At 37.7% G+C, this 10362-nt stretch overlaps 1 pseudogene; it reads right to left on the bottom strand.

Moving 5' to 3' along the window:
• Positions 1 to 5049: 5049 nt before the first annotated feature.
• Positions 5050 to 8044, bottom strand: LOC102830287 (annotated as a pseudogene).
• Between the last annotated feature and the right edge of the window lie 2318 nt (positions 8045 to 10362).

The following is a 10362-nucleotide window of genomic DNA, read 5'->3' as shown; positions in this document are numbered from 1 at the left end:
ATCCCTGATCCTCTATCACTTCAATGATCCTTCCAGTAGAGGATACTGGGGGTTTCATAGCTTTATTTAGTAAACTATAGGTTCCTTGGTGCTATTCATGGTTTCTCTACATTGTCTTTCTACTAACCTGGGCCACAGTTTGTTACAGACCATTGCAGTTCAGAGCAATCAGATGTCATTATTTTAATATGCAGTATTAGCTTTAGAGATGATAATACAATTATTCAAGTTTAGGCTTGGTCACCAGAAGCCAGTTATCTCTGTTGTAACTTTTCTGACATCTCCTGCTTAATCCTCAAAAGGTCATAAGGATCATGAGGACCTGAATTCATGGCCTGTATTCATCTCTGGTAGCGTAGTGGTTACGAGTCGGGCTGCGAACCTTAAGGTCAGCGGTTCGAAACTACCAGCTGCTCCGCGGGAGAAAGATGAGGCTTTCTACTCCCGTAATGATTTACACCCTCGGAAACCCTGTACAGGGTCGCTATGGGTCGGAACCGACTCAACGGCACTTAACAACAACAACAACAACATTCATACTGAAAATTAAAATCAAGGGTGTGCTTGCTTCGGCAGCACATATACTAAAATTGGAATGATACAGAGAAGATTAGCATGGCCCCTGCATAAAGATGACACGTAAATTCGTGAAGTTCTCTCATGTAAACTATCACATAATTCACAATAAAACATTGAAAAAAACTTTATTTTTTTAAATCAAGGGAGTTTTAGCCCTTCTGCTGCCCAGGAGGTTTCTGTCCGCCCTGAGCTCTCCTTGGAACACTTGTGCTACCGTATTGAGTGGCAATAAAATGATTCAATTTTAGGCTTCTAATAGTGAGCTGACTCCAGGCCTTCTTTTACTAGCCATAGAAAATTACCGCATTATATGCGCACTAAGGATTGTCCCCTGGGAGCCCTCGTGACATAGTGGTTAATCATTTGGCTGCTAACAGAAAGGTCAGCAGTTCAAACCCACCAGGCCAATTTGTATGTGAGTGATGTGGCAGTCTGCTTCCATAAAGTGTTTCAGCCTTGGAAACCATACAGGACAGTTCTACTCTGTCCTACAGAGTTGTTATGAGTCACAATTGACTCAATGGCAGTGACTTTGGGTTTCGTTTTTGGTAAATATTGTCCCCAAGACTCAGTATTTGCTAAGTGTAAGATATATGTTAGGGTAATAAATTATCACAACCTTTCTCTCTTTGGAACCAATTGATAAACAGATCTCAGAGTCATATAAGGAGCAAAATAATATTGATCAAGCTTAATCGGAGAATGGCTAGAACTTGATTTTCAGTCCTTTCTAATTCCTTCTTTAGTTCTTCAGACTTGCTAATAATAAAAGCTCTAGATGAGACATTTACAATGTTTTTCCTGTGTACCTCTAAGCACAGGGAATCCCTTCTACTCTTCTAAAAAGGCCACATGAGCTCAGAGATCTTTATTAACAGCATTTAATTTAGTAATGCAGAGCAATGTTTGTTAATCTTTGTATTTACCAGTCAATTGGTCTACTCTTTTCACATGGGAGAAAGTCAGGAAGAGATGGGCAGAAAGTAGCAATACCTTCCATTTACATCCTAGAGGAGCATTTCTCAAATGTAAAGTATGTGAGAATTATGGAAGGAGCTTGATAAAATTAAGATCCTGAGAGCTTAACCTGAGTGAGATTCTGCATTTGTGGCACTGTGGGAAAATCCACTAGACCACAAGGTCAGTTTGAATTGCAAAGTTGGTGGCTCAAATTCACCAGCCACTCCTTGGAAACCCTATACAGGGTGGCTGTGAGTCAGAACAGACTCAATGGCATTTAACAACAATATGCTTTCAGGTGGTTTTGAGTATTAAGTTGTTAGAGCAGCGGCTTTCAAACCCTTTCAGGAAACCCATAAGGTCAAATGATTTTTTAAATAATAGAAAGATAATACAGTGAAATTTTCCAGAAGTACATGACATGTGATGCTGTAGTAACCGAATGTGAAAGAAGAAATCTTTACCACCTATTTTCTACAAAGAAATTTACAAAAAATATAAAACATGATCTCTTTTTAGTACATTTTTTGCATTTTTGAAAAAATAATTATTTTTCACAAAATATGTTACATACATGGCATGTAATAGATCATTATTGCTATTACTGAGTAAGCTAACAAATAATTTAAAATTTTTAGAATTTCTATTATGTTAAGTATAAATGTATTTAACTTACTTAAATGAAATATTTCTGGAATCTTTTATAAGTTTAAAGAGATAAAGGGATCCCAAAATGTTTGAGATTCACTATAGAATGGGATTTTTCTCCACCTTAGTCAGCAGAAATAAGAAAAAAGAGAAAATATTCTCTCAAGTATGATACATTTAAAACCTACCTATTCAAAAATACCACCTTAACATAAGTATTTGCAAACATTCTTGAAGGGGAAAAATTTTTTAAAGGAATTTATCCTGGCCTTTTAAATGGAATGTTAGTAAATGTTCATCAAGTTCTTGTTCAAGTCCCTTAATATTGGGAAATGACAGAACAAGAAAACAAGAAGTTAGTCTTAATCCCAAAATATGCTGTATTGCTACAAAAGTGAATGAGTCAGATTACCCTTGGCCTCCTTAAATCCTCGTGTTTGCTTACCCAACTCATGGATGAATATTTGGGAAGGCATTTTCTTTCAAAATAAGTCCTAAGTTTTGTTTTTGTTTTTCCTGTATTGAGCATAGTATCGCTATATACTGTCTCTTCTATGAACTTCTCTTCCAGAACCAGCACTTGTGTAACTAGGAGTAAAAAAATACATTTGATTACTTCACATGTGGCACAATAATTATAATAATTCTTGAAGTTCTGAAGCAATATTTACTATAGATGTGCTTGGTTCAGTTGCCTCCCTATTAACTTCACTCCCTAGTACTATGAAGAAATGGCTGCTTTATTAACTTTCTCTTCAGCCTCATTTTAATGTTGTTTTATGTGTGTGTTTGTGTGTGTGTGTACATAACAATTTATTTTTTCCATTTTTAAACTTTTCCCAAGATTTTGCTCATTGATGGATAAATAGCACTGGATGACTCACTTGGAGGCACCATCTCACCTACCACTTTTTCTTTTTCCTGCAGGAAACAGAAGTGGAATTGCTCACATGATACATATGAGCTTATTGAATTAACTTTTAAACATACCCATTTGAATTTCTATTTTAAAAAACAATTGTCTTACACTTCTCTATATCATCTTTAATTTCACCAACAATAATAATTAATCTCATTAATGATTTTTTTTTAATTGTGGGTTTGGTTATGCTTTTTTGGGGGGAGCAATCAAAATCATTTAATGTTGGTGGATCAAGATCTCAGGCAATGACAAATATGTTGTATTAGTTAACTAAGTAGTTTGACAGATCATTGATGAGGTCCTGTTAACTTTAGATAGAGTACTTAGCAGTGCAAACAAAAATATATAAGTAGATAAGTTATCAAAGGTAAAGGGCATCACTTTATGTGCATGCAGATCATTGTTGTTTTCATTCATTGGTAGGTCTATTATGTCGTATCGTGGAAAAGACATCTCTCACTATCTCCTTTGTCAGAGCCAGCATATGCAAGTTCTGAGAAGCTGAGGCCCTGTGACAACGTAGATGAAAATCCAGTCATTGGACCCTCCTAGGACTTGCGGGCCTTGGACCCTGAGGGCCAAGGAAGTGACCTCCTGAAGTCCCGGGTTCATAGGTCTTTGCGAACTCACTGGTCGGCTACCTTTGTACAATTCTCTCTGGTTCTTGTATTGTTAATTCTGTACTTGTTCTTTATGTTTCTAACTCCAATGATTGTAGCTTCTGGGAAAATGTTTTCTACACTTTGCCTCTCTTAATGGCTCCACTGTAAATGTCACTGCCCTGAAGGTATTGGCAGTGCGTGGGGTCTGGGGAACAGGTCTTTCTGGGGAGCCGGCAGTGGCCACCTGGGAGGAATATCAGAACCTTTACTTATCTGATTATTCAGTTATGTTTGATATTAACTTGAAGCATGCACTTTTGATGTCCATGAACAATAATGAGACTGAAACCCCCTCTGGAGTTGAGCCAGTAAAAGCTTCCTCAAATGACTCAGAAAGAGCAGGAACAAGAAGTTGATATATAATCTATAATTGCTTGTTTGACCTTTTCTTATGGAAATTAGTCTTTTAGATCATTATGGAAATCATGATATACTCAGAAAATATTTTAAGATTAAATCTGTGAATCATCGAGTCCTGTATCACATGAATAACCTTGTGTCTTGTCACGAATGAATAATCACATTAAACTTGTACTTCCTGCCTTGATTTCCCTTGATCTGAAAACTGAGGCAAAGCTAGTCCTATATGCTAGTTTGCCTGACAGCTTGCATCAAACCCATGTGTCTGTCTTCTTTGAGTCTGTGTCTTTGTCTCTATATTGTTTTTCTATCACCTCCAGACCTCCCACCTTCATGAAGCCCACCCCCTTGTCGAGGCCGGACCCCGACACTCCTTATGGAATCCAGAGGCAGTTTTAAGCACAAAGAATAAGTGGTACCAAGGAAACACTGAAGGAGACATTAGATGGCACAGCTGGTTGAGAAGTGAGTTAACTGTTTGGCCGGGTTTTTATTTCACTCAGCTAACTGTGCTACATTTTTGGTGACATATAGACAAAGCCTGAGCATGTTTACCCTATTTCCACACACATCAGTACTTTACAAAGAGTCGAAGCACAATTTTCTCAGCCTCATGCTCGTGTGTCTCATTTACAGATGAATCAGAGCCTCCTGTCCTTTACTTGTCACCCTTGCCCCCGTATTCTGAGGGGAGAGACTCATGTACAAGTGAAGACATAGAGCAATAAGAAGGAAGACTCAGATGCAGATATAAATCCCATCTTTTCATATCCTTTGTCTAATATTGGTGACTTCCCATTGATATAGGCAATCCAAACTTTTGGAGAATTTCAAAACACTCTTGAGAAATTGATGAGAGAATCTAGGTAATTAAATATCTCATTGGCTAGCTAGGCAGTCAGGTTTTGCAAAGAAGGGCTAGACCATTTCCCTGAATACCTGACTAGAGGCCACATGATTGTCTGTGGCCAAGGCATTTTTCAGACAATGACAGTAGTACGGGTGACCCTGTGGGTTTGCTGGCTATTCAATAACAGAGCTCCCACAGAGCCTCTTCCGGAGCTGGAGAAATGTGGATTTCTGAAGAGGTTCCTCAAGGAATATTAAGATAATTACATTCACTTTTTCATCTATGTGTCTTTGATGGAAAAGATAAAATGCTATCTTGAAGCTCTCAGTCTTTGCATACATGTTTGTCATCGCAAACACTGTTTTTTTTTTCAGCTGTATGCTCTGGGAAAGGTTTTCCAGAAGCTAGCTACCCTGATAACCAGTCCCTTTCCTCTTGAGTCTTCCAGTTTGGCCAACAGCTCATCCAAAACCTATTCTGTCATGGATGATCTTTAGTGTCATGTACAATGAAAACATCATAACAAGACTCCAGTGATATCAGACACTGATACCCCTTTATCTTGGCCTTGCAGAAATAGTAACTATACCACACATCCCAGAAATAAAGGTGGCTTGTTGTCTTAACCACCATCAAAAAGAGAATCAAAGATATGCAAAATGAGTACATGATCAAGTTAGTCAGATCTACTCTCCGGTATACAGATCCAAGGAGACCACACTCTGGCCCTTATGTGTTCCTGGCCCCACACAAGTCACATCAGCAGCCAGGTGAGGAAATAGTGACCTCTGTATGGTTAATCCACCAGACAAAACACACAGCATCACAAGTTCACAGAAACCAATTGTGGTGCAAAAGCAGCATATCTAAATTGTTGAGGACATTTTCTGGAAAGCTCGTCTTTTGGATAATCTGGATTTTATTTGAGCTGAGGTCCAGATATTGGCTGGAAAGCATCTTGTAGAAAATACTTTACCAGATGCCTGATTTGATTATTCTTAAAAATCAGCATCTTAATGCTGCTGCAGCAGTTGGATAATCTTGCAGGGATAGTTTTCAGCTGGTTTTTGCTGAGGTCCAAAGTCTCTAGATGCTTGAAACTGAAGTTTTCCCCAACTGAAAGTCTTGAGCCAATTTTTTGAGCTAAGCAGAGGGTCTTTAGATTTGGAGGCATGCCATCAAAAACTTCAAGAGGCAAGAAACTCAGGGAATTTTCAGAGATGTCTAATTCCTCTAATTTAAGCAGATGCTTGAACAACTGTGAGTATCAGTTATCACCATCTCTCCATAAAACATCCAAATGGTTTCCTCTGAATTCCAGAGTTCTAAGACAGTTGCTCTCCATGGTCCAGCTGAAGGAGGTAGAGATGTCATTGCAGTTCATAATTAATTTCTTCAGACAGTTTAGGTTCTTGGTGAAGTTTAGCCTGTGAGTAAGTTCTTTTGATTGGAAATAATAGCTATTACTACCTAAATCCAGAATTTCTAGATAGAGTAGCTCCTTAATGCTGTTGAGTGCAGTAAATCAAGTCGGTTGTTAGAAAAGTCTGAATATTTCAACTCACTAAAGGCTGGAATTCATTGCCATTAAGATTTTGGCTAATTGCATTTCCTGACAAGGTTAAGCATTTAAGAAAGGAAAGATGTTGAAAATCTGAGGACTTGACCAAAAAAAAAATACTATTTTTACTTAGGTCCAAGGTCCTTTTGCTTAGGTTTTGCTTTTGTCTCTTTACATATACTACTCATTGTGTGATGTTATTGTTGATGCTAGGTATCATCGAGTCAGTACCGACTCATAGTGACCCTATGGAAAATAGAACAAAACACTGTCCGTTTCTGAGTCAACCTCACAATCATTGCTACACCTGAACCCATTGCTACTGCCATTGTGCCAATCCATCTCCCTGGGGGCTCTTCCTCTTTGTCTCCCACCCTCCACTTTACTAAACATGATCTTCTTCTCCAGTGACTGGTGCATCCTGATAACATGTCTGAAGTATGAAAAACAAAGTCTGGCTATCCTGGCCTCCAAGGAGCACTTTGGCTATACATCTTCCAACGTATCTGTTTGTCCTTTTGGCAGTCCATGGTACTTTCAATATTCTCCTCCAACATCACAATTGAAATGCATCAATTTTTCTAAGGTCTCCGTTATTCACTGTTCAACTTTCTCATGCATATGAGGTTATTGAAAATACCATGGCTTGGGTCAGGCACACCTTAGAACTCAAACTGACTTCTTTGCTCCTCAACATTTTAAAAAGGTCTTGTGCAGCAGATTTGCCCAATGCATCATGTCATTTGATTCCTTAACTGCTACTTCCATGAGTGTTGATGGTTGATCTGAGCAAAATGAAGTCTTTGACAACATCAATCTTTTTTCCATTTATATGGATGTTGTTTATTGGTCCAGCCAGAGGTGAGGATTTTAGTTTTTTTTCTTTGAGATACAATCCATACATACCAAAAGCTGTGGCCTTTGATCTTCATCAGTAAGTATTGCTATTCCTGTTGACTTTCAAAAAGCAAGGTTGTAGCAATTGCATATCGCACGTTGGTAATTACACTTCCTCCAATCTTGATGCCATGTTTTTCTTCATATAATCTAGATTTTCAGATTATTTGTTCAGTATACAGATTGAATAAGTATGGTGAAAGAATACTATACTGGCACACACCTTTCCTAATTTTAAATCATTTGGTGTTTCTTTGTTCTGTTCGAACCACTGCCTCTTGGTCTGTGTACAAGTTCCTCATGAGCACAATTAAGTGTTCTGGAAAACTCACTCTCCACAATGTTGTCCATAGTTTGTCAGGATCCACACAATCAGAAGTCTTTGCATAGTTGATAAAGCACAGGTAAACAACTTCTGGTATTCTCTGCTTTCTGCCAGGATCCACCTTACATCAGCAATGATATCCCTCTTTCCGTGCCCTCTTCTGAATCTGGCTTGATCTTCAGGAATCTCTCTTTCAATGTATGGCTGCAGCCGTTTTTGAATTATCTTAAATAAAACCTTACTCACCCGGAATATTGATATTATCTGATGATTTCTCCATTCAGTTGGGTCATCTCTCTTTTGAATGGGCACAAACGCTGATCTATTCTAGTCAGTTGGCCAGGTAGTTGTCTTCCAAATTTATTTGTGTAGATAATGAGTGCATCCAGTGCAGCATCAGTTTGTTGCAAAATTTCAATTTGTATTCTATCAATTCCTGGTGCCTTGTTCTTTGCCAATTCCTTCAATGCACCTTGGACTTCTTTCTTCAGGATCATTGGTTCTTAATCATATGCTACCTCATGAAATAGTTGAACATTGAGCATTTCTTTTGGGTAGAGTAACTGTGTATTCCTTCCAACTTCTTTTAATGCTTTCAGCATCATTCAATATTTTACCCATGGAATCCTTCAATAACAAAAGTCGAGGTATGAGTTTTTTCTTCAGTTCTCTCAGCTTGAAAAACCTTTTGGTTTTCTAACTCCAGATCTTTGCACATTTTGCTATAATATTTGACTTTGTCATCTTGAGCTAACTTTTGAAATGTTTTGTTCAGCTCTTTTACATACACATTTCTTCCAATTGCTTTAGCATCTCTATGCTAGAAAGCAAGTTTCAGAGTCTTTGCTGAAATCCATTTTGGTGTTTTCCTTCTTTCTTGTCTTCTCAATGACCTTTTGCTTTCTTCCTGTATGATGTTCTTGATATCATCTCACAACTCTTCTGGTCTTCAGTCTTCAGTGTCTAATGCATCAAATCTGTTCTTCAGATGCTCTCTAAATTCAGGTGGGATATATTCATGGTCATATTTTGGTTCTTGTGGACTTGTTTTCATTTTCTTCTACTTCAGCCTGAATTTGCATATGAGCAGTTGATGGTCTGTTCCACAGTCTGCCCCTGGCCTTGTTTCAGCTAATGATATGGAACTTTTCCACCATCTCTTCCTACAGATGTAGTCAATTTTATTTTTGTGTATTCCATCTGTGGAGGTCATGTGTACAGTCATCTTTTATGTTGTTTAAAAAAGGTATTTGCAATGAAGAAGTCATTGGTCTTGAAAAATTCTATCATGTGAACTCCAGCATCATTTCTATCACCATGGCCGTATTTTTCCAACTAGCCGTATTTTCCAACTACCATATTTTCCAATCACCAGTAATTATCAATACATCTTGATTACATGTTTAATGAATTTCAGACTGAAGAAGTTGGTAGAAATCTTAATTTTTCATCATCACTGGCTTCAGTGGTTGGTGAGTAAATTTGAATAGTAGTGATATTAATTTGTCTTCCTTGTAAGCATATGGATATTGTCCTATCACAGACAAGGTTTTACTTCATGATTGATCTTGAAATGTTCTTTTTGATGATGAATGTTATTCCATTCCTCTTGAATTTTTCACTCCTGGTAAACCACATGATTTTCAGATTCAAAGTGGCTATTACCAGTCCATTTCATCTAGGATATCAATGCTTATACGTTCCATTTCATTTTTGATCTTTTCCAATTTTCCTAGATTCATCCTTTATATATTCCATGTTCCAATAATTAGTGGATTTTTTTACAGCTTTTTCTCTTCATTTTGAGTTGTGCCCCATTAGCAAATGAAGGTCCTGAGGGCTTTACTCCATTCACTTCAGCACCGTCAACTTTACTTTGAGGAGGCAGCTTTTCCCCAGTCACATTTGAGTGCCTTCCAACCTGAAGTGTTCATCTTCAGGCAATATATCTGACAATATTTTGGTGTACTTCATCATGCTTCAGTATTGACTATTCTGGTACTGACAGTGTTCCACGGCTATTCATAAGGTTTTCACTGACTAAATATTCAGAAGTAGTCAGTCTCTCCTTCCTCCTAGTCTCTCTTTGTTTGAAGTTCAGCTGAAACCTATCCACTGGGAGTGATTCTGCTGGTATTTAAAATACCCATGGAATAACTTCCGGAATCACAGCAACATATAAGACACCACAGTACGACAAATGACAGACAAGTTATGGTTCATACTGTAATAATGAGTATTAAAAATAAAACAAAACACTCACTCAAACACTTCAAAGACTTGACCCAGAATGCCAGATAAGTTTTCAGGTTGATTATAGTTCAAATTATTAATTGTTGAAACATTGATGGTTCAGTGGTAGTATCCTCATGTTTCATGCAAGAGCCTCACTGTGATTCCCACCCAATGCACCTCATACATAGTCATCACCCATCTTTCAGTACAGACTTGTATATTAATTGATACCAAAGAGATTTCAGCAAAGTTTCACATTAAGATAAACTAGGATGAAGGGACAGTCCTGATAATTGACTTCCAAAAATCAGTTAATGAAAACATATTGGATTAAAACGATCAGAACTAAACTGGCTTTAGGGA

This window comes from Chrysochloris asiatica, unplaced genomic scaffold (assembly GCF_000296735.1).
Source record: "Chrysochloris asiatica unplaced genomic scaffold, ChrAsi1.0 scaffold00199, whole genome shotgun sequence".
NCBI classification, from domain to species: domain Eukaryota; kingdom Metazoa; phylum Chordata; class Mammalia; order Afrosoricida; family Chrysochloridae; genus Chrysochloris; species Chrysochloris asiatica.
The sequence above is the reverse complement of the archived record's forward strand: the minus strand, read 5'-3'. Positions and strand labels throughout refer to the sequence as shown.